The sequence below is a fragment of the Hipposideros armiger genome, unplaced genomic scaffold (genome assembly GCF_001890085.2).
Source record: "Hipposideros armiger isolate ML-2016 unplaced genomic scaffold, ASM189008v1 scaffold_862, whole genome shotgun sequence".
NCBI classification, from domain to species: Eukaryota; Metazoa; Chordata; class Mammalia; order Chiroptera; family Hipposideridae; genus Hipposideros; species Hipposideros armiger.
In genome coordinates this window covers 137,729-143,607 of record NW_017732212.1, presented here as the reverse complement: position 1 = coordinate 143,607, position 5,879 = coordinate 137,729, and positions in this window count along the sequence as shown.

The window sequence follows — 5,879 nt, the reverse complement described above, 5'->3', positions numbered from 1 at the left end:
GGACTATCCTATTTTTGTATTTTACTTTTCTTTCTGTAATATATATTTTTTTCTTTGCTAATAAGGATAGACAATATCATTCCTTTAATTAGGGAGAATAAAAGCAAATTTGGCACATTGCTTTAACATTGCAACTAGAGAACCAGATTATAAGGAAAAGGGAGAAAATCCCCTTTGGATCAGTTGTTATGAAATTCTTATTATAAACAGATATAGGAAAAGATTGATACATATTTACTGTCCGTTGTTGTTCGAAAATGCAGGAAAGTCAGATAAAGGAGGGATTGAAGGTATGGATTTGGGGCTGGTTGGTTTGCATATAAATGGTGTGCTCAAGATCTAGTTGTTCCCTATGTTGCAAGGGGCAGTCTCTCCAGGATTAGCAAGGTCCCCAAATGTCAAAGCATAAAAATACATAAACCATAAAATACAGAAAAAAAATACAGAAAATTTAAAAAACACATGATTAATACATAACTCCACCAGAGAAGAGTAAAGTGATTTGTGCAAAGACCTCTAGATGTCTCAGCTCAGCTTACTTCATTCTCACTTTTCCCACAGCAAGTTAGCATGGCAGATTTCTCTCTATCTCCCTAATTGATAATAGATCCAATTCTCCATGAGTGTTGTGGCATTCTGTGTAAAATGAATGGAAAATGCTTTGCAAAAACCAAAGAAGCTTTGATGCAGCTTCCAAAACAGAACCGGTGCTGCTCAGTGGAGAATGATCTCAATTGGCATGCCCTTCAATTTGGAAATTTCCACCATTGCTTTTCACTTATGTCTCTGAAAATCTACAAACTATAGCTTTTGTTATAATCAAATAATTTAAAAATTGAAATTACTACTAAATAATTTTATAATAAACAAATGTTTCAGGGCCCGCTTTAAATCTCTTATATTTATGTTAATTGATTTAATCTTCACACCAACCCTATGAGGTAAACATTTATAATCCCCATTTTAAAGATGAGGAGGTTGCCAGATGGGAAGGCGGTTGGGAATGAGTGAGAAAGGGGAAGGGATTAAGAAGTACAAATTGGTTGTTACAAAGGAGTCATGGGGATGCAGGTTATAGCATAAGGGATATAGCCAATAATATTGTAATAACTATGTATGGTGTCAGATGGGTACCAGATTTACTGGGGTGCTAGATGGCAGGGGGTTTTTCAGGAGGGGTGAAAAAGCTGAAGGAATTAAGAAGTACAAATTGGTTGTTACAAAATAATCATGGGGATGTGAAGTAAAGCATAGGGAATATAATTAATAATACGATAATAACTTTGTATAGTGTCAGGAGGTGGGTACTAGACTAATCAGGGGGATCACTTCTTTTTTTTTTTTTAGCTGAGCCATCTGCTACCTGTTGGCAGCTCAGCGGCTGCTCAGCTCGGGCTGGACCTGAACCGCTGTTGCTCAGAGCTCAAACTCCTGAGCGAGCTCTTAACCAACTGAGCCACTCAGCCGGCCCTAGGGGGGGGGATCACTTCTTAAACTATATAAATGTCTAATCACTATGTGTACACCTGAAATTTATGTAAAATAATATTGAATGTACAAATAAATAAATAAATAAAAATAAAGATGAGGAAAGTTTGACAGGGAGACATTAAATAACTTACATAGCTAGTAAGCGGCAGAACTAGTATTCAAACCCAAGCTGCCTGACTCTGGGGCCCCCCTCTTCACCACCACACACTACTACTGCAGGAATTTTGGTTCAACTGAAAAGAAAGGTTTAGAAGTTGCTAATCTTCTTTTATTTATGAAAAGATGATCAAAATAGTAAAAGGACAAACCACAGGTTGGAGAAAATATTTGCAAAAGACATATCTGCTAAAGGGCTGTTATCTAAAATTTCAGAAAATTCTTTAAAACTCAACAATTAAGAAAACAAGTTAACTAAACTTATGGTAATTATTTTGCAGTTTATCAAATATATCAAATTATTATGTTGTACATCTAAAACTAATATGTCAATTACATCTCAGTTTAAAATATAGTAATAAAATGTTTTAAAAAGAAAATGAACAATCTGATTAAAAAATGGGCCTGAACAGACATCTCACCAAAGAATATAGGCAGATGAAAAATAAACATATGAAAAAATTCTCTACATCATATATCATCAGGGAAATGCAAAATAAAAAAACAGTGAGATACCACCACACACCTGTTAGAATGGCCAGAATCCAGAATACTGGCAGCACCAAATGCTGGCAAGGTGTTGGTTGTGGATGAGGGTGGAGCAGGCAATATATGGGAACCCTGCACAATTTCTGCTCAATTTTGCTGTGTACCTAAAACTGCTCTAAAAAAGTTTAATTTTGAAAGGATTCAAACCAACAATTCTGTAGTCATTGTAGGCATATTGGCATTTGGAGATTACAAACAAGGTTATAATTATAAATAAGGTTATGGTTATGATTAATCAAAACTATGTAATTTGTAGCAAACTCTTCCCTCAAAAAAATCTCTGAATTGTAAATTTGTGAGCTGAGTGACTATGCAGTAAAAAACACTATCCACCATTCTTTCCAATTTTAGAGTAGTTAATGGTAAAAAAAAGGAACCACCACTCTTCTGTCTTCTTCATTCATTTCGGACAGAGAAAAGCAATTCTTAAATTGTCTTTGATGGTATTTGTGTGACACCATTAATTCTTGTCATTCAGCGTTTTTTTTCTCTTTCAGTTCTCTGCATGGGAAAAGAGGTGGAACAAAGAGAACCCCAGGCCTGACCCTGTGAGTCTTCTCTGCCTTGTGTTAAATCACTGGCTTTCTAATTGGGCCACCGGTGGGGAGGAACCCCCCTGTTTCCCCTTCCTCCCAGCTCCCCCTGCCCCCTGCTGTTCCCCTGCCTCGCCCTACCCCCTGCCCCCCTGCTCCCCGGCTGTTCCTCTTCTTCCCCCTTGGCAACGGTGGGATAAGAAGAGACCCCTACTGCCACCTTCTGGGTGAATAAACAAAGTCAATGTTTGATTGCAGTCAAAGGGGGACACATTGGGATCTTGCTGAAGATTCTTCCTTTTAATGAATTCCTTTACTAAGCAGTTGACACGTGTTTGAAATCTTCACAGTAGAAATTCATACCTTTTAGGCCTTAGTCAGTCACTGAATTCTACCACCTTTGCTTGGCTGCAGTTCTCCAGTGATTCCAAAGGGATTAGAAATTGGTTTAAATATATATATATATATATATATATATATGTGTGTGTGTGTGTGTGTGTATATACACAATTTTTAATATGTATATTAAATAACTTTGTTGCATGTAGCAGTTTGCCAGGCAATGTGTAAGGGTAGTGAAACAGGCCTGGCCTCTCCTCTCCAGAAATTTATCACTGAAGAAGGACACAGTGGTATAAGAGAAAGAGCAGAATCAGGGTGACCCAATACAGGCATACAAAGCTATTTCCTTTGAACATGCTCTGACCAGAGACACGTACATTTTGGAGACAGGGTTAAGAAAGAGTAGCATATAAAGAATGAGGCCGCCAAAGAACAAAATTTTGACGCAGGCAGTTGCGATTAAATCCCATGTAATTAATTAAACAACGCCCACTTAGCCAAGAGTTCAAATTTTCCTACACCATTATTATTGTTATTATTATTATTATTTTGTCATCATCATCATCAGTTTCTCATATTATATATTATTATTACTATAGTACTCATATTATATATATTATTACTTCTTGGCAGCAAATATCACGGCTCCAAAATTCTTGTGCTTTTCTGTTTCTATGTGTTTGTGGGGCCACAGGAGAAGGATGATAACCATGGGCCACACAGCAGAAAATGTAACATTAAACACAGGACACTTACTTTCTTAGACGTCCTCTCAGCTTTTGCTGCTCCCAGGACACCCCAGTGTGTTGGGTACCTGGCTCCCATTTCTTCTTTCCTTCATTCCCCCAAAACTGCCTTGAGTCATTTCCTCAAGGTAACAGTCTAAGTTTACTTTTTGCATAGGGATATCCAACAGTCCCTGCACCGTTGGGTGAAAAGACCTGTCTTTTCCCCCATTGAATTATCTTCTACCTTTGTCGAAATCAATTGACCATAAATGTAGGGGTTATTTCTAGACTTTCAATTCTATTCCCTCAATGTATATGCCTATCTTTATGACAATACCACTCTGTCTTGATTACTGTAGGTTTATATTAAATTTTGAACTTGTGTAGTCCTCCCGCTTTGTTCTTTTTCAGAATTGTTTTGGTATTCTAGGTCCTTTGCACTTCCATATGATTTTAGGTTTAGCTTGTCAACTTCTACAACAAAGCCTTCTGGGATTTTCTGAAGGATTTCACTGGATCTATAGGTCCAGTTTAGGAGAATTGCCATCTTAACAATATTGAGTCTTTCCCATGAATTTGAATTTTTTCTCCATTTATTTAGATCTTTTTAAGTTCCTCAGCAATGTTTTAAGTTTTTAGTACACAAATCTTGAATTTCTCTTGTTAAATTTATTCCTAAGGATTTTATTCTTTTGGATACAATTGTTAATGTAATTGTTTCCTTAACTTTACTTTTGGATTGTTCATTGCTAGTATACAGAACTGCAATTGATTTTGTATGTTGATACTGAAACCTTGCTAAACTCACTTATTAGTTGTAGTAGTTATTTTTCAACACAATCCTTAGAATGCCATTTTCTACATATAAGATCATGTTGTTTATGAATAAAGCCAGTTTTACCTCTTTCTTTCCAGTATGCATGCCTTGAATCCCCCACCCCCTGCTTCTTTTTTTGTTTTTTTTGTTTTGCTGATTACCCTGGCTAGCACCTCCACTACAGTGTTGAATAGATGAATAGAAATGGCAAGAGCAAACATCCTGGCTTTGTTCCTGAAACTAATGAAACTAACTTTTCCTTCACTTCAAATAAGAAGCTCTATACAAAAATATTTTTGATGATGTTTGAACGATAGCAAGAGGTTACTTAACCATATCTTTTTCCATTTTTATTTTGGTATTATATAAATCATTTAAAGAATTGTGGGGCTGGCCGAACGGCTCATTGGTTAAGAGCTGGCTTGAGATGCCAGCTCTGAGCAGCAGGGCCCCGGTTCGGATCCCACATATGAGGGCCAGTGATGCTGCCCCCTACAGCTAAGATGGTGAACAACGACTCGACCTGGAGCCGTGTTGCTGTGAGTCACCGGAGATGGCATAGGTTGCAGCCCCTGCTGCAGTGGGCTTCCGTAAGCTACTGTGAGTGGCTAGCAGCCAGTGTGAGCTGCCGTGAGTCGCCATAAGCAGCCTACCAGTGGCCAGCAAGTGACTGCCTCACCCGGGAAGAGCGCAATGATATTACCAACATGGGCCAGTGAAGCGACGTCCTCTGCAACTAGACTGAAGAACAAAAGGACAGCAACTTGTCTGTTCCCCTTCCCTGATTCCCCAATGCTGTTTCCCTCCCCCAATTTCCCAATAAAATCTTTAAAATAATAATAATAATAATTTGTTATCCTTTGCCCATTTAAAAAATGTGTCATTTGTAAAAACCATACTCTCACAAATTCTTTATGTATGAAAAGATATTAAAACTTATGGCTTTTATTTCTGTGTATTGTTCCAGTTATTTACCTTTTATTTTTGTGTTGTATATTTTGTGAGAAAAGCAATTTTATTTCTGAGAAAGAAAAAGCGTAGATATTTTTGCTGATCTTGATTCTCATGGACCTTCATATTGGGCAACCTGAAGGACGGGTAGAGTGCCCCAGGCAGACCCTAAGGCCCTTCTTGTCCACCCCCTTGCCTAACCCCCACCCCACCACTTCCCCACATTCCTTGACTGGCTCCCATTGGCATTAGCGGACGAGGAATGCTTCCACCCATCCTTCCCCCGGCCCCGTCTCACCATGGCATTCCTTA